General features: G+C 42.5%; 1 protein-coding gene across 7 annotated transcripts in view; it reads left to right on the top strand.

Moving 5' to 3' along the window:
- PRR5 (proline rich 5) overlaps positions 1–19,517 on the top strand; it is a 269,323-nt gene that overhangs the window by 76,986 nt on the left and 172,820 nt on the right. For 6 of the 7 annotated variants that reach the window (XM_033951451.1, XM_033951447.1, XM_033951446.1 and 3 more), the window contains exons 2-3: positions 1,389–1,482; positions 9,165–9,294. The gene's annotated coding sequence lies outside the window, so the exon portion shown is untranslated. The remainder of the gene's footprint in view (positions 1–1,388; positions 1,483–9,164; positions 9,295–19,517) is intronic. The other variant, XM_033951445.1, reaches the window with a different exon arrangement.

The raw sequence follows: 19,517 nt of genomic DNA, 5'->3' as shown, positions 1-19,517 counted from the left end.
ACACTGCCTAGACGGAACTTGGACGTTGTGACTTAGGCCATCTAAAACCAGGTCTAAGTCACAAGAAGGCATCCAAAGTGACCAGATAACCATTGTAGGGACAAAGTACAGATCCCTACACACTCCCCCAGTGATCACTGACTCCCCCACCCCCCCCACTGCCATAAAAATCGTAATAACAACTTTACATATCTACCTCCAGAACATCAGCACCTGGCAGCCTGGCATAGGAAAGCCTAGTAGAGCTGTACAGAGGTGGGCTAGTGAACCATGAAGAGGAGGACCCACGCCCATAATCACTCTAATCACTGCTTGCATGGTAGTTTCTCAAAACTCCTGAAGCAGGCCTGTTTGGCCAAAACATGTACATGTCAAGTCATTGAGTTGTTGGATGAATGAATAAAGTGAATAGAACATTGGATGAATAACAATTTGTGGTCATCAGTCTGATTTGGACAATTCCACTCTTTATTTTATGTATTTGAGTTTGTGGATTTGTTTCCCCTGTTAGATTCGTGTTCTCTGTCTTATGACCCTTGTGACCCTGGGCAAGTCACTCAGTCCTCCATAGCCCCAGGTACGTTAGATAGATTGTGAGCCCACCGGGACAGAGAGGGAAAATGCTTGAGTACCTGATTGTAAAACCGCTTAGATAACCTTGATAGGCGGTATATAAAATTCTAATAAACTTGAACTTGAAACTTGATATGGGCTTAGGTCCAAAGCCCTGATGCTAGGATTGTGTTGGCAGCTAGCATTCAATGTAAGCGCATGGCTAATCAAAATACACCACACCCATAGGGCAGGAAGCAACAGTATATCTAATATAATCTAATACTTGGCTTTATATACCGAGTTTTCATTCTAAGAAAGCTCAACTCGGTTTACAATAGTTAACTTAAAAAATAAGAACCATAAAAGAAAAATATCAAAAAAAATTAATTTCCAAGTGTTTGGTGAATAAAGTAGTTTTCAAAAACTTATGAAAGAATAAGAGAGAACCAGAACTTCTTAAAAGGAGCGAAAGATCGTTCCATAGTTGAGAGAACTTAAAAATCAAAGATTGGCCAAAAATCTTAACTCCTTTTCTGGAAGGGAGAGATAAATTTGTATTGTTGATTACCCCTTGCAAAAGAGAATCTGTAAAGATTCCAGGATAAAGGAACTAGAGGAGTGAACATACCATAAAAATTTTTAAAAATAATTAGTAAATGACGGCAGATAAAGACATAAACAGTCCATCCAGTCTGCCCATTAGTTATTCTCATTAAAAATACATGATTCAATTAACTTGTCTCTAAACTAAACTAAACAAGCAAACTAAAATAGACAGGGCAATTTGTTATGGTATGTTAATCAGGTTTTCTATTCCGCTTTTATCTATTCAGTTGAAGATCGGATTACATTACAAGAGGATGGGTCAGTTACCCAAGAACTTACGATGGACAGTTTGACAGACATTCAATAGAGTTGCTGGTACAGGTACGAGATCAGTACAGTTATTACTACAATTAGGTCATAGTTACAAGTTCAAGTAGGATTGGATTAGTTTTGAATATACTATGACAGGAATAAACCTCAGGGTATGTGGAGTATGATCTCAGTCTTCAGATTTACTGATAATGCTCATCGTAGTGCTTGCATTGTGCCAAAGAGAGCTTCCTTCTGGAGTTTGTTAAATAGAATATGGATAGGCAATTTATCCAAGTGTACTTGGAAGTCCTTTTTGATTAAGTCTGTGGCACCCAAAACAATAGGAAATATTTCAGTATCTTTCTGCCACATTTTCTTGCTCTCAAACTGCATTTCATACTGTGTCTGTCATCTTGTGACTTAGGGATGAATCAACATCTTCTCATTCTAGGATACTGGGGAAGTGCCATAAATGTTAGTTCTCAGGTTTGGATCAGTGGTGTAGCCAGGACTGATGTTTTGCGGGAGATGTAGGTTACCTGTATGTTGACAGTGTTTTAGGTATTCATCACCTTTGCCTACACTGCTGCTGCTGTTCAGGTAGGCCTGAATCCAAAATGGAGGGACAATGGTCCACCCAGTCCCACCCGTGGCTATATCTCTTAATTAGATTTAGCACATGCCTTTCCAGCACTAGCTCAATGCAATTTGGAGCTTGTCTATGGAACCGGAGCAAGTTTCCTTAAAAGATATAGATGGATTGTAAAGCTATTTTTAACATTTTCTACCCCGGAGTCCAAAACCAAATATAAAACATACCTCCTTTCTCTGCCCAGACCCTATTAGCCGGTTTCAATGCTTCCTGTAGTTCTGTGGTCATACTAGGTATGTGTTTCACTTCAAAACATGTTTTTAAAATTAATATACTGTGCAAAGTCTTAATGTAAACCACATCGAGCCATCTTTTGCAAGGATGATGCGGTATAGAAAATGAAGGATTAGATTACAGACAAGTTTATTTGATATCATATTCTTATGCCACTCCCTTCATTTCCCCCACTTTGCATGTAGTGTTCCTGCTGCACAGGCTAAGTATTCCTTCTATCTCTTAATATTTAGAGGCATCATTCAAGACCTATAACCATCATTAGTGGTAGGATAAGGAAGGAAGTTAGAGGCTTTCATCTTGAGGAATGAGATCCAGCTCAGAAGCAGAGTTTATACATTCTATTTGTCAGCGTTCAAGGAGGTTTCCCATGGCTGTGTAGATCAGAGGAGCAAAAAAAAAAAAAAAAGATGTGCACTGGTATAAGCTGTCACCAAGACATGTGGCAAACAAAGAACCATTTGTCTCTGCCAGCGTATTATCAACATACAGAATTGCTGGCGGTGCAAACAAACCCCATGGCAATGGTGGTAACATCTTCCCTGCTGTCGGATGCTGCACAGTACTAGAAAGCTGTCAGTAGGTGTGCAAATTGTCAGCAGGCTGTCTGTCTAGAGCAGTGTTTCTCAACCTTTTAAAGCCAAGTACCCCCTAAGCCTAACAAATACCAACCAAGTACCCCCGCCCAAACTCCGCCCCAAACCCACTCAAACTCCGCCCCAGACCTGCCCAAACTATACCCCTGCCTCCATCCCCATAATAATAATACTAATTGTAAGGCAATTTCTTCCATCCATTTTTCATATACACACAATATAATCTTATTAATACATAATGGTAACCACAAAATTTAAAAAACACAAAGCACACTGTACGCAGAGAAAATGTTAATTATTAGGGGTTTTTCAAAGATGTCAAGGCAGATGACTTTAAAATATGCAATGTCACCTCAGTAACAACTATAGAAAATTGACAAATATGGTTCAAAATATAGACAGCAGGTATAAATTCTCAAAACTGATACATTTTGATCACTAAATTGGAAAAAAAAATCATTTTTCCTACCTTGTTGTCTGGTGATTTCATAAGTCTCTGGTTACACTTCCTTCTGACTGTGTATCCAGTATTTCTTTCGCTCTTTCTTTCGCATGCTTCCTCTCCTCCAGACCTCATTCCATTCCCCAATCAACATCTCTCTCATCCTTCTAAGTATACCCTATACATCTCTACCTTACTCCTCTCTATGCCCAATTTTCCTCTTCCTTTCCCCATGTGCACCATTTCTTTCCCTCCCACTCACACACTTAGGCCAAACAATTGTCCCTTTCTATTCTCTTCCTCCCTTCTTCCTATGTCCTGAGTTCTTATGTTCCTCCTTCCTATGTCCCCCTCACTGCCTTCCAGCCTTTGTCCCACTCCCTTCCTCCCTCCCCTGAAGCCGCGGCAAAGCCTGTCTGCCCCCAAGCCAACCCACTGCTGATTTCTCCTCCCCCCAGTCCGCCGCTGCTACCCGCCACCTATCCGTTCCATTTAATTGCCTCCTGCTGCTGCCAGGGCAGGATTAATTCTTCGAGAGCCCCTAGGCACACAAGTACACTGGGCCCCCCTGGCCTTGCCTCTCCCACACCCCACCCATACCCTACCCCCATTTATCTGTTTTCTTATTTACTTCTTTATTTCTACTTATATTTCTTTTCTTTTTTTTAAATTCAAAACAAACAAAGATTAGCATACCATCCCCTCAAACTACAGACCCATGGCAGGAATCCTCATACTTACCATGTCCAAACCTTTCTTAAAACCAGCTACGCTATCCGCTCTTACCACAGTCTTTGGCAATGTGTTCCAGAGCTTAACTATTCTCTGAGTGAAAAAATATTTCCTATTAGTTTTTAAAGTATTTCCCTGTAATTTCATCAAGTGTCCACTAGTCTTTGCAATTTTTAGCGGAGTGAAAAATCAATTCACCTGTACCCATTCTACCCCACTCAGGATTTTGTAGACTTCAATTATATCTCCCCTCAGCTGTCTCTTTTCCAAGCTGAAAAGCCCTACCTTTTAGTCTTTCCTCATACAAGAGGAGTTTCATCCCCTTTATCATCTTGGTCGCTCTTCTTTGAACCTTTTCTAATGCCGTTATATCTTTCATGAGATAAGGTGACCAGAACTGAATGCAATACACCTGGTGAGGTCGCACAATGGAGCAAAACAGAGGCATTATAACATTCTTAGTCTTGTTAACCATCCCTTTTTTAATAATTCCTAGCATCTTGTTTGCTTTTTTGGCCACTGCCACCGCACATTGGGTGTAAGGTTTCATCATATTATCTACAATGACACCCAGATCCTTTTCTAGGTTGCTAACCCCCCAAGGTAGACCCTAACATCGGGTAACTGTGATTTCAGTTATTCTTCCCAATGTGCATCACTTTGCATTTGTTCACATTAAATTTCATCTGCCATTTGGATGCCCAGTCTTCCAATTTCCTAAGGCCTGCCTGCAATTTTTCACAATCTGCATGCGTTTTAACAACTTTGAACAGTTTAGTATCATCTGTAAATTTAATCACTTCACTCATCATTCCAATTTCCAGATTTATAAATAAATGTTGCAGAGATAGAAGTGACAGTTCTTAGCAGTTTGTTGGATGTGCATAAAAAATGAGAGGTTGGAATTGAAGACGACTCCAAGGTTGAGAGCAGAGGAGACTGGAACGATGACAGTATTATTTATTGAGATGGAGAATAGTGGAGGAGGAGGAGTGGAGGTTTAGGAGGAAAGAGGAAATGCTCAGTCTTGGACATGTTTAGTTTCAGATGACTTGAAAAAAGTCAAAGCCGAAACTTATAGAAGAATAAATTGAACCATATTTAAATATAACAATTCTTCATAAATCGCCAAATATATTAGGAGATTTGCACCGAATCCCACAAGGGGATTATGATGAATAACAATTTAAATGTGATATAAGGTCCTCAGTTAACATAACTCAATTTATCGGGACAAGCCCTGTTGTAAGTTGTTAGAACCCAAAAGGGTTAATCAAGCGTGTCACATCCCTGGACCTTTGTGCTCACTTGTACAAAATTAAAGTGCAGAAAAACACACACAACAGTTAAAAACAGTGCTGTAATCTCTCCAATATATTAATTGTGCAAAAACGAATTGTTACGTTATCTTCTTAATGTTCCGGCTCAGCTTCCCACAATATTCCCTTCACAACGCCTTTAAGATGGAAAAGCTGTGTACTTATCTCACAAAGTGGCAGCAAATGAAGATAAATAAGCAGTCCATAGTTCATGCAACAATGATAGGGCTCAACAGAGCTCCGTTTCAAGGAACCAAACCTCCTTCCTCAAGAGCAGCAGCACTGAACTTCTCCGAGTTTCGAAAAGGAAGCTTAGAAGCAAAAGAAAGCTGAGCAGAATCCCCAGAAGAAAATGGCACTCTGGCGTGGAAATGCCCACTGAAACTCCTTCTGATCATGAGGCGACGTGATGATGCCACAAAAACGTAATTCAGATTGAACTGTCAAGCGAAGCTTGCAAAATCATACAGAACAAAATAACTAATTAAATAATGGAATGCCATTCTATAGAGTCATTCAGTCCTGTAGGGTACACAGATTTCAAATGAAAAATCCAAAATTATTCATGGAGGGCTAATCATTGCATCTTATCTCCCTGATAGTCATCCGGAACTTGCTCAATAATGAACCATCTCATGTCAGAAAATGTATGTTGAAGTTGTTGACAGTGGGGTACCATCAGGGATGTAAGCGACCCTGTACTGATTCGGCTTTTGTGTTCAATTAAACAGGTGCATACCTGGCGTTTAGTACACCCCACATACACCAGGGTGCTTGGGCAAATGATGACATAGACTACCCAGCTAGACTTACAATTTGTTACTGCCCTTAAAGTATAGGATTTCCCCGTACCTGGATTAGTCCACTGACTGCAGAAAAAGGTATAGTTGCACATCTCACAACTTCCGCAAGATGTATGACGACCAGTAGGTCTATTACTATTCCCACCAGACGAAAAAGTGGAGTGTACAACATGATCCGCAATGTTCCTAGGTCTAGTGCAGGGATCTCAAAGTCCCTCCGTGAGAGCTGCAATCCAGTCAGGTTTTCAGGATTTCTGCAATGAATATGCATGAGATCTATGTGCATGCACTGCTTTCAATGCATATTCATTAGGGAAATCCTGAAAACCCAACTAGATTGTGGCCCTCAAGGAGGGACTTTGAGATCCCTGGTAATGGATACATGGAGAATCCATAAACTGCTCAGTCAGCTGCATGACATGCCAATGTTGTCTGATACTGTTAGCGATAACCGGAACTTGTTCTAAAAAGGTGATAACACAAACTGGTCTCTCCTGGGGTTCTCTATTGGCTGGATGTAAAAGTAACTCGTGATTTGCATATAAAGCCCTTAAATAAGCCTTTTGAAGAGCAGAATGAGAATAACCCCATTGGATGTAACAGTCATATAGGATTTGAGCCTGTCTCTTGTATTCCTGTTTTGTAGTACCCAATCTCTAAATCTGGAGAAATTGACCTATGGGAAGGGATTTCTTATGGTGGGGAGGATGACAACTATTGAATTTAAGATAGTTATTCGTATCTACCTCTTTCCTGTAGACCGTAGTGAACAATCCAGGGGGGTGTTTGATAACAAGTACATTAAGAAAAGTAATTTGATTCACATCAGCTGTCATAGTGAATCTCAAATGTATGTCCAAAGTGTTTATCCATTGCAAAAAACCATGCAAAGCTCTCTCAGCATCGAACCAAATGAAAAAAACATCATCAATAAAATGGAGCCAAATTTTAATATGGCTGAACCATGGAGAAGAATAAAGATATTGTTCCTCAAAATTGGCAACGTATAAGTTTGCCACACTTGGTGCCATAGTAGTGTCCATTGCAACCCTGTGTTTTTGTAGGAAGAACCTTTTCTCAAAACAAAAATAGTTGTAATTTAACACTAGATCAGAAAGGGTGATAAGAAAGTCAGCAGTTATTCAAGCATAAGATACTTGACTCCTAAAAATAGTTTTAAGCACATCCAAAGCTGCTGTCTGCGGGATGTTAGAATATAATGCTTCTAAATCCATGGTGACGAGAATGTCCACTTTATCGATTTTGGGACCTGTCTGAAGCAATTGAAAAAAAATGGGTGGTATCTTTGATATAAGATCTAGCCATGCTGACCAAGGGTTTCAAAAACCAATCAGTGAACTTGGAGAGGGGTTCCAAAATGGTGCCTTAAGAGACGCAATGGGTCTCCCGGGAGGGGGGACAGTCCCCTTATGAATTTTGGGAACCACGTAAAATACTGAAATCTGGGGTGAAGACACTTTCAAAAATTTACATTCAGCCTGGTCATAAGCTTGGTCCACTACCTCTGAAATCTGAATCATAAGGTTTGTGGTAGGATCCTCCATAAGGAGGTTATAGCATTGAGAATTCGACAAGTGTTTGTTTATTTCATCTAAATATTGTTGTCTATGAAGAACAACAATGCTACCCCCCTTGTCTGCTGGCTTAATTACAAGTTGTAGAGCTGCCAACTGTTCCCTGGTCATATTGAAGTATCGCCTTGGAGGAGGTCCTGCTTCTTCCATGCTATTGATAGTTGCTAATCAAGCATCCAGAGAAGTGTCATTTTCACATGGATATTCCTTAAAACACATTCGGATTTGGAAGGACCTAATAAAACATTCTAGGTTTCGGTGGCAGCAATGTCAGCTAAACAGGCAGAGACTTTTTCTTGGACTTTAGGTGAAATTTCGGGTGTAGAGAGGTCGATATAGATGATACTGGAAGCCATGGGAGATCAGGGCACTGAGAGAGAGAAGAGAAGAGGTCCTAAGACAGAACCCTGAGGTATGCCAACCTCTAGCGGGGTAGCAGCAGAAGAGGATCCACCAACACATACACTAAAGGTGTGATAGGAGAGGTAGGAGGCAAACCAGGAGAGGACAGATTTGCGGAATCCAAGCAAGGGCAGCATATCAAGGAGTAATCTGTGATTAACAGTATCAAAGGCAGCAGACAGGTCAAGAGGGATGAGGAACGAGTAAAGGCCCCTAGATCTGGCCATGAACATGTCACTGCAAACCTTGGTGAGGGCAGTCTCTGTGGACTGTTGGGGGCGAAAACCAGATTCTAGAGGATCAGTAGAGTTTTTGCCTGGATTAAGAACAGTGAATGAATATAGATTCCAGAGCTTTAGAAGGGCAACTTTTTGTTGACAGGGTATGCTGAAGTCTTCAAGAAGCACTCCAAAGGAGGAAAAGCTTAGGGCAATAGGGAGGCAGAATTCAAGGTAATGGTTCTTTCAGCAATGAAAGGGAAGTGAGAACCTGTACTGAGTAGGGGAACTTAATTTTCTTGCCCTATAGAGCTGTTTTATAAAGTCTGCTACCACCCAACTGTTTCTGTTCTGCCTCAGGCAAGACATCCAGCATGGATTCACAACACTGTGATAGCTAATGCAGAAAAGCCAATTATGAAAAATGCTTCTTTAGTATGAAAGATCCAACATGGGGCTCTGAGGGGAGATATCACTGTTCTAGAGTTTGGAAGTCACACAGTAATATGGTTCAGTTACAAGAAGATATTAAAGTTGTCATTTAACATCATGCAAAGAGCAGCAGCACTTCCTCAGCTCTTACTGGGTTTAAATCCTAAATCTATATGGACTCACATTTGATTTTGTCGGCTGTTGTCTTGTCTCTCATATGTCATGTTTTCGAATGTTTGGGAAAATGTGTTTTGGGGATTTATGACGGTAATTTTTAATTTCTACAGATGTTTTCATGATGAGGTTGGATTTGTTTTCTTTTTCAGAATTTTCATGCAGTGGCTCCATCTACCTAACCATATCAGCTGCTACCATTATTCCCAGTGGCCACCAGGAATACTGTAAAACATCTCAGAGCATCTAATCCTGCGTCTTGTTTCCAGTATCTCTTAGCAGGTAAACTGGGGGGGGGAGGGGGGTAATTCTGTAAATTGGCACCTCCTTTTTGGTGCTCTAATGTAGCGTAGGGTGTACCAATTCTATAATGGCATCAAGGCACCCTGATTCTATTATAGAATACGTGCACAAATCCCCATTGGCATGCCTACAAGAAGACACACCTGCTTAAGCCAAGTCAATGGCATTGGCAAATGCACAAATTAGAGCTGTACCGATTAGCATATTTTACTATTTAGCTGAATACGAATTGAAAAATATTATTCGGCCGAATACGAATACCGAATATGAATATGAATATGAATAATGAAACCGGCTCCTTAAATGTAGGACTTTAAATGCTGGCCTACATTTAAGGTGCCTATGTTAAAAAAATAGCCACGATTCTACAAACAGTGCCGATGAGGGCTTGGCAGCCATTTCTTAGGCGGCCGCCAATACTGGCACCGTTTACAGAATCTAGACCTTAGTGCCAAATTGAAAACCGGCTGTTCTCTCAGGGTTTCCGCAGCTGGCATTGTGCTTGTTGCAGGTTTCTGCGTCTCACTGTGTCTTTGTCATGTAGAAACTGACGTTTCAGCCATCATGCGGTGGCTTTCTTCAGGGGATGCTCTGAAGTCTTCAGTGTAACTTTGAAAATAGTGAGTTCACTGACCTGATTGGGAACATGGCAATCCACCAATTTGAATTTTGGAGGGAAAGTCAGTTGGTCAGAAATTTGAATTTTTTTGACTAAAACATCCAGTCTGCCCATCCAGTCTGAATTTTGTTGGCCCATCCGCAGTAACCATTATCTCTTCTTCTCTCTAAGAGATCCCATGCGCCTATCCCAGGCTTTCTTAAATTCATACACAGTCTCTGTCTCCACCACCTCTTCCGAGAGACTGTTTCATACATCTACCACCCTTTCTGTAAAAAAGTATTTCCATAGATTACTCGGAGCCTATCACCTCTTAACTTCATCCTTTGCCCTCTCATTCCAGAACTTCCTTTCAAATGAAAGATACTCGACTCATGTGGGAGGAGGTATATTTGACTATATTTGTATAATTTGTATAATTGTTACTGAGGTGACATTGCATATTTTTAAGTCATCTGCCTTGACCTCTGAAAAAAAACCCTGAAAACAAATGATAATTAACATTTTCTCTGCGTACAGTGTGCTTTGTGTTTTTAAAAATTTTATTGTTGGTAGAACATTTTGACTTGGTCATTTTAAAAGTAGCTTGCAAGCCAAAAAAGTGTAGGCACCCCTGCTCTAGCACAATCTATTGGATTCACAATATTTGCATATGCAGACATCCAATTAATATATTCTTTAGATCCATGGAGTCCTCACATAAGAACATAAGCATTGCCTCTGCTGGGTCAGACCAGAGATCCATCATGCCCAGCAGTCCGCTCACATGGCGGCCCATCAGGTCCAGGACCTGTATAGTGATCCTCTATTCATACCCTTCTATCCCCTTTTCCTTCAGGAAATTGTCCAATCCCTTCTTGAACCCCAATACCGTACTCTGTCCTATCTCGCCCTCTGGAAGCGCATTCCAGGTGTCCACCACCCTTTGGGTGAAGAAGAACTTCCTAGCACTAGTTCTGAATCTGTCCCCTTTAATTTTTCCAAATGGCCTTTTGTTTTTGTAGTTTTCGAAAGTTTGAAGAATCTGTCCCTCTCCACTTTCTCTATGCCCTTCATGATGTTGTAAGTCTCTATAATGTCCCCTCTAAGTCTCCGCTTCCCCAGGGAAAAGAGCCCCAGTTTCTCCAATCTTTCAGCGTATGAAAGGTTTTCCATACCTTTTATCAAAGAACAATAACAATTTAGAGCAGATTTGCTAATGGCTATACAATAATAAACTTGTTTTAAACACTTAAAAGTCTAGAGCTCTTTTGCTTGCCTGTAGTGAAAATGAAGAATTGATAGCACCAATATATCTCAGAGATACCCCAGTTCCGATAGTTAATACCATTAAGGTACTTGGAGTTATTCTCGATACTAGTGCTGCTCAATTCATGATTCGAATTGATTCACCGATTCACTTCAGGTGAATCAATTTGAATCGATTTAATAACAAAAAAAATCGGCCTCCTAATTTGGGGACTGACCATCTCCCCTCGCCCCCTAAAGGAGGATCGGCAGTGCTGCCTCTTGCTGACCGGCCGCTGCCACTCCTGCTTTAGAGGGCAAGGGGGGAGAGTCAGTTGGGAAGTGCTGCGGTGTCCAGCTTCCCCTCTGGACTCCCGCACATCCATTTACCTAATTCCAGCAGTGGAGCAGCCTGCAGAGAGGATCGCCGGTACCTTAGCGATCCTTGCAGCTTGCCATAGGCCTCAGGAGCTGTCTTCTCTCTGCCACGATCCTGCCTCTGACATCAGAGGATGGGCGGGACCGCAGCAGAGTGAAGACAGCTCCAGAGGCCTATGGCAACATGCAAGAATTGCTAAAGTACCAGCGATCCTCTCTGCAGGCTGCTCTGGTGCTGGCATTAGGTAAATTGATGTGCGGGAGGTCAGGGGGGGAACACGCAGGCCTTCGGGGGAGAACAGGCCTTCAGGGGGGACAAGCCTTCAGGGGTGGGGTACAGGCCTTCAGTGGGGTAGTGCAGGCCTTCGGGGAGGGGGGTAGGCCTTCAGATATGGGGTCAGACCTTCAGGGGGGATAGGCAGGCCTTCAGGGGTGGAGTGCAGGCCTTCAGGGGTGGAGTGCAGGCCTTCAGGGGGGACAGGCCTTCAGGGGGGACAGGCCTTCAGGGGGGACAGTGCAGGCCTTCGGGGGGGGGACAGGCCTTCGAGGGAGGAAGTTCTGTTGTGGAAGTATACAGAGAGAGGGAGGGAAGTTGGGTTCAAAGAGATGTGCATATGCTGAACTTTGGGGGAAAAAATAATGGGTCTAAAAACAGGAGAGGGAGAGAGAAGAGGTAAAATGGGATTTAGGGAGGGAAAGAACAGAAAGGGAGAGAAGTTGGACACAAGGGATGGTGTAGAGGGGGGATAGAGATATTGGATAGGAGGGCAGTTGGGAAGAGAAGGGGAGAGATGGTGGACCCTGGGGTGGTGGGGAAGGAGGAAGAGATGTTGGATGAAAGGGTAGTTGAGAAAAGGTGCATCTGGGGATGGAGATGAAAAAAAAGGAAAGAAGGGGAGTTCAGAGATGGTAGATGGATGGTTAGCACAGAGAAAGAAGAAAACGACAAATGGGCAGGAAACCCTGGCAAGCGAGTTATCTGAAGACAACCAGAGCCTGGGACCAAAATGATTTGAATAAGGCAACAAAAGGCAGAAAAAAATAATTCTGTTTTCTATTTTGTGATTACATTATGTCAGATTTGAAATGTGTATCCTGCCAGAGGTGGTGTTAGACCGCGAACATGAGCTAGGATTTAACAGAGAGAGGAAAAGTTGTTTTTGTTTGTTTATTTTGTTTACACCACAGCGCCAGTGTGGGTAGGAAAGGGCAAAGGGGGTGAAGAGGCTATAAAATAAACCCACTACTTCTACCACGGTCTCAGAACTGGAGCCTACGCATGGTATTTATATCACAAACTCGAGTGATCAGCGTAGCAATTTAGCTCCCTGCTCCAATCATTGACCGCTTAGGTTTTAAAACATATAAACTTTAATAATTTAATCTTAAAATATTTCCTGTAGAAAACTTTTTTTTATATATACTTTTAGTTCATTTTATTTTAATTCATTTTATAGAAAACCTCACTATCAGTGCAAATTTGCCCACATTGTATGCACTATTAAGGATTTGAAAAAATGACAAGCTACTTATCTTTAAACGGCGCTTGTCTCTAGATATGTTTTTTTCAGCAGAGACAATCACCGTTTAAAGATAAGTAGCTTGTCATTTTTTCAAATCCTTAATAGTGCATACAATGTGGGCAAATTTGCACTGATAGTGAGGTTTTCTATAAAATGAATTAAAATAAAATGAACTAAAAGTATATATATAAAAAAAGTTTTCTACAGGAAATATTTTAATATTAAATTATTAAAGTTTATATGTTTTAAAACCTAAGTGGTCAATGATTGGAGCAGGGAGCTAAATTGCTACGCTGATCACTCGAGTTTGTGATATAAATACCATGCGTAGGCTCCAGTTCTGAGACCGTGGTAGAAGAGTGTGATGCACTTCTTGGTTATAGTGGTATGCTAGTTTGTTTCCATTTATAATTTACTACCACTTGGGATACTTGTTTATAGATTATAAAATAAACCCACCAGGATTTTAGAAAAAAACACCCACTTGGGCAGGAAAATTGAATCGAAAAATCGATTCAATAGGCTGAATCGAAATAAATATTTTTTTTCCTGAATCGGTCAGCACTACTTGATACCAAATTAATCTTCCATCAACAAATAGGTTCTGTTGTGAAAAAATGTTTTCACAAATTATGAATGATTAGATCAGTATCGCCATTACTGGAATCTTCATCCCTTAATTTCCAGGTTCATTCTTTTATCACCTCTCATTTAGACTATTGTAATGCTTTATCTCCCCTTTTACAAAACCATAGTGCGGTTTTTAGTGCCAGCCACAGCGGTAACAGCTCCTACGCTCATAGGAATTTTATGAGCATCAGAGCTGTTCCCATTGTGGCCAGAGCTAAAAATTGTGCTATGGTTTTGTAAAAGGGGGGGGGGGCGTATATCAGGGTATAAGTCCAAAAGAGTTACAGAGACTACAGATTATACAAAACAGTGCAGTTAAACTCCTCTCCAGAGCCAAAAAATATGATGACATCACTCCTTTATGATGTAAGGCACACTGATTACTAATCAAACATAGTGACTTAAAATCTTACTTCTTACATTTAAAGTGAGGCAAAATAATTCTCCAGGATTTATAGATTGATTACACATCCCATACATTCCAATGAGGACACTCCGTTCCAGTCAATAAAATCTTCTATTCCATCTCAAAGGTATGTAATGTATGATAGTACGCAAAAGATTTTTCTAAGAAACTGCTCCCACTCTCTGGAATGTTCTTCCATCATACCTCCGACATGAATCTTCATTAACTAAATTTAAATCCAATATTAAAACTTTTCTATTCAATGATGCCTATGATATGCTATATTGAAGCATAACAAAATTAAATATTTAATCTCATCTAGGATCTATTTATAAAATTCCCTCTTGTAACTTTTCCTTGCTTTAACTTAATAACATAGTAAATGATGGCAGATAGAGACCTAAAAGGTCCATGCAGTCTTCCCATTAGTTATTCTCATTAAAAAAATACATGATTAAATTAGCTTGTCTCTTCATTGATATTTCTGGGCCTTAGACTAAAGTACATCTGATATTGTCCTAGGTTCCAACTGCTGAAGTTCAAGTTTAAAGTTTTATTTAAATTTGTTATATCGCCTAATCAAACTATAAGACTGTTTACAAAGGTAACACATAAAATATAAAATCAAAAGAACAGGGTACAATGTCATAAAAAAGAAAAAAAGAAAATAAAATATATATCAATTGTAACACTGCCGATACCTGGTCTTCAGGACATCCGGACAATGCTCACTACAACGCCTTTCTCTCTGCGACGTGCTTCCTCCAAGTAGGAAGTCCTGCTGGATCTTACTGGAACAAATATGGAACAAACTTGGCACAATAGTCAGTTCAGGGTTCAAACACAAAACACTTTATTGTGTCCTGGAAAGGGGAGTCTGCCTCCCGGCAGTCCTGACTCCCAAATGCGACTCTTAGTCCATAAATCAAAATTATAGCAGAGTCTGAACAGCAGAGCCCCGCTGCCACCTTACTTCAGGTAAGCAGAAAAGACAAAAGAAAAGAATCACAGTCCAAAACACTGTTGACTAATAGTCCATCAAATATGAGTCCAATATGCTGCTGTTTTCAACTTGTCTAGCCACACAGCAGCCTGACTAGCCGTTCTAGCAGCGTTCTATTCAAGCCCTGCAATGTTCCAGGCTTGTGCCTCAATCAGTTTACCTTATCTGATTGGGGGGAAGGGGAACAGGAGCAAGCGAATCCACTATTGAATGTTCTGTAAGACAGAACGCCACGAATGGCCCCACTAACCCACCTATATGGAATGTGGATTCTCCCCAACTTGCTTCCTGCCCTCAGTAAAGTTATCACAGCTGCAAAACCTAATAAACTTCAGGGAGACAGTTAGCTGCAGCTTATAACAAAAACGTTTTTTTTTCACACACACACAACACACAGCAGCCCTTGTCTCATTCAGTCTCCTAAGCAGCTTGCTTGGCATACAATACAAGGAAATTACTACTGTTGCTTTCAAACTAACCAGCACTGCCACTTAGCTAAGATCCATACAGACATCTTCAGGCCATCCCTTAGTCTGCACCCATTCCATGGGTTCTGGTGCTGTCAGCTGGCTGGCTTCACATTCATTGTCACATTCTCTCATCTCAATATCCTGAGATCCAAGAGCCCCATCAGGTGAGTCCTCTCCTCTAGCTGACCCAGGCAAGACTGCCTTTCTTCTCCTGAGAGCAGCCTCTAAATGGCTCAAACGAGCCTGCCCTGTTCTGAGAGAGGGAGGAGCTACCTGCCTTGCCTCCTTAGCTTTTCCTGGAGTTTTAATTATCCTTTTCAGCTGGGGACTAGCAGAGGGAGAAGTATGCCTTAGAAGCTGTTCTAGGCTGTTCCCCTGTTCCTCCTGTACTCCCTTCCCATGGTTTATTTCAGCATTAACGGGGAAGTCCTCAATTTCTTTTCTCCTGTATATCCTAGGGATAGCTTTAGCACTAGGATTGCTAGGCACGAGTCCACCTTTAGGTCTAGGATCGTGACATACACCTACCCTAAAAGGTTGATTGTGCTTTGGATGTACTTCCTCCTCTACATTGTCCTGCATCCGGGATAAACTATCGACATTTGTATTTAACTGTCCTGGCCGGTGCAGTACTTTAAACCTAAAGGTCTGAAGGGCCAGATACCAACGAGTGAGTCTGGTGTTGTTGTTCCTCATGGTATTAAGCCATTTTAAGGCGGCGTGGTCAGTGACCAATGTGAATTCCTGCCCTTGTAGGTAATGCTCCAGGGTTTGCATTGCCCACTTGGCCGCCAAACACTCCAATTCTACCGTTGCATAGCTTCTCTCATTGGAGTATAGTTTGCGGCTAAGGTATAGGATGGGATGTTCTACCCCCTGAACTTCCTGACTGAGTATTGCTCCTAACTCCTCTTTCTGCATATTTTCCATTTGCTGTCTCACTTCCTCAAGGTCCTGGTCCATTCCTTTAAATGTATCTAGAACCTTTTCAAAGTGTTGAGCGTGCTGTTCTATTTGCTCTTCCTGCAGCTTCTGTTTCGCCAACCACCCTTCCGACGTCCCCGTCCTGTTTGTAAGCTCCCCGCAAGTGTTCTTAATCTCTCTGACACTATTTTGCATCGCTTGTTGATGTGCCTGGCTTTCCCTTACTTGCTCTTGCACCACCTTGAGCTGGGAGGTAACCTGTTCTATGAGGTTATTCAGCTTCTCTGTTTCACGATGGTACTGGGCTGTAAGCTCATCTCTAGCCTGCTGCCTTTCCCTGTTTAATTGATCCGCCCCATCTCCATCTTTGCTTTCTGCCTGGGACTTCCCTTTGGCTTCCCACTCGTCTCTTGCTGCCGTCAACTCCTCCCTTAACTTAAGTATCTCGGCATCCAAGAAGGCGAATTTAGCGTCCCCACTTTCTTTCCGTGGGTAGGGGTTTAAGGCAACGGGTGTACCTATTTCTAGTGTCTTCAACCCTGTGGACCCAAACCCCTGTTCTCCTCTATCTGTTTCTGGAAGACGGACACACTGTACAATGTCGGGGTGCCAAATTCTTTCACAAACTAGCTGGGCCATCCGTTCCCCCCTTTGTATTTTATACTCCTTGTCCCCATGATTAACCAATAGCACCGCAACGTTACCTTTAAAATCGGGGTCAATGACGCCGGCGGCTACATCAATTCTTTGTTTTAAAGCTAACCCTGACCTAGGAGCCACCCTAAGGTATGCACCGGGTGGGGGTGATACCTGGATATCCGTTTTAACCAGGGCTCTTTCCCTAGCCGGAATCACTTGATCATGAGCAGCATACACCTGCGGCCCTAGGGTATGCCCGTGTGGGAGCCCTGGCCTGGTCCGACAGTGGGGCCCACCTAATCGTAGGCTTCCACTGTTTCGTTTTCTGCGCTCGGGATCTGCGTGTCCTTGCTGAAGCATCAATTATACTTCCCTCTACCTGAGTGCCCAACACATATCCTCCCTGTCTCTCACCGCCGCTGAACCTCCCTGTCTGTGCCTGTACTAGCCAGTCCCGTCCCAATATTAAGGGGTAAGGCGCCGAATCTAATACGGCCACTGGTAAGAGAGATTTTTTCCCCTTATACTGAAGGTTCAGGTGTCCAAGCGGGTATTCATGGGCCTCCCCATGAATACAAGTTATGGGTACTTTCTCCATCGCTGTGCCTGGGCCTTCACCTAGCTCTTCCCACAGTTTTCTTGACACCACCGATTGTTCGGCGCCTGTGTCAACCAGAGCTAAGACTTCTTTGTCCGCTACCAGGACCTTCACCCGATATTCCCTAGGGTGCTTGTCCGCTAGTCCCCGGGCGTACACAAAATCTCTTTTCTTTTTACAGAATCTTTGTGTATGCCCCTCTTTCCCACAGCAGAAACAACGTAGCCCCTTCCGTGAGACCTCCCTGGGCTTGGACCACCCCGTTTTATGTATCGGCCTTTGGGATCCTGTATTCTTATCCCCCCGGGCCTGTTCCTTACTTTCTTCAGGGGCCTGTAAGGAGGTAGTCCTCTCTGCTACCAGGCTCTGGACAGGCCCACCGGCTGTACTTGTGAATGGGCGCTGTAGCAGTTGAACTAATAGTTTGGTCTGCTCACCCATTGCCATCACAAGTTCATTGTGCTGTTGCCTGGCTTGCTTCTGGCTGTCTTCCCATAAGTCCTGGGAGGATTTAAGCACCGTCTGCAAGTCCTTTCTCTGTTCTTGCCTTTCGGCTGTCAGGAAAGCAATCAGCTGTTGTTGGTCCATCACGTTGGTCTTCCTACAAAAAAAAACAGAGAGAGACCAACCCAAGTGCGGTACAATTTACTGGGGTAGCCAATCTCCCTCACCCCCCCTGGTCAAGCCTCTTACCAGAGCGCAAGGTGAGTCTACGCCTTTTGTTTTTAGGCCTCCTTGGCCCCCAGTCGTTACTGCGTTTTTGTCCTCTTATTCACATCCAGGCTTCCCTCCAGTCAGGTTCCTCGCCACACGGCTGGATCACCCTGGTCCTGTATTCACTCTGGATACACCACCGGAAGCGTCCGTACACTGGATCCTTCAGAACAGGAACTAACATAACAAACTAAAACATCAAACTAAAACAACAAATTCCAAAGTCCAAAAAAAAAAATTTTTTTTTTTCCAAGTTCCTCAAATGTCCAGCAGGAGGCGCTATATCCCACTTCTGACACCACAATTGTAACACTGCCGATACCTGGTCTTCAGGACATCCGGACAATGCTCACTACAACGCCTTTCTCTCTGCGACGTGCTTCCTCCAAGTAGGAAGTCCTGCTGGATCTTACTGGAACAAATATGGAACAAACTTGGCACAATAGTCAGTTCAGGGTTCAAACACAAAACACTTTATTGTGTCCTGGAAAGGGGAGTCTGCCTCCCGGCAGTCCTGACTCCCAAATGCGACTCTTAGTCCATAAATCAAAATTATAGCAGAGTCTGAACAGCAGAGCCCCGCTGCCACCTTACTTCAGGTAAGCAGAAAAGACAAAAGAAAAGAATCACAGTCCAAAACACTGTTGACTAATAGTCCATCAAATATGAGTCCAATATGCTGCTGTTTTCAACTTGTCTAGCCACACAGCAGCCTGACTAGCCGTTCTAGCAGCGTTCTATTCAAGCCCTGCAATGTTCCAGGCTTGTGCCTCAATCAGTTTACCTTATCTGATTGGGGGGAAGGGGAACAGGAGCAAGCGAATCCACTATTGAATGTTCTGTAAGACAGAACGCCACGAATGGCCCCACTAACCCACCTATATGGAATGTGGATTCTCCCCAACTTGCTTCCTGCCCTCAGTAAAGTTATCACAGCTGCAAAACCTAATAAACTTCAGGGAGACAGTTAGCTGCAGCTTATAACAAAAACGTTTTTTTTCACTCACACACAACACACAGCAGCCCTTGTCTCATTCAGTCTCCTAAGCAGCTTGCTTGGCATACAATACA

The sequence above is a fragment of the Geotrypetes seraphini genome, chromosome 7 (assembly GCF_902459505.1).
Source record: "Geotrypetes seraphini chromosome 7, aGeoSer1.1, whole genome shotgun sequence".
Lineage (NCBI taxonomy): Eukaryota > Metazoa > Chordata > Amphibia > Gymnophiona > Dermophiidae > Geotrypetes > Geotrypetes seraphini.
The sequence above is the reverse complement of the archived record's forward strand: the minus strand, read 5'-3'. Positions and strand labels throughout refer to the sequence as shown.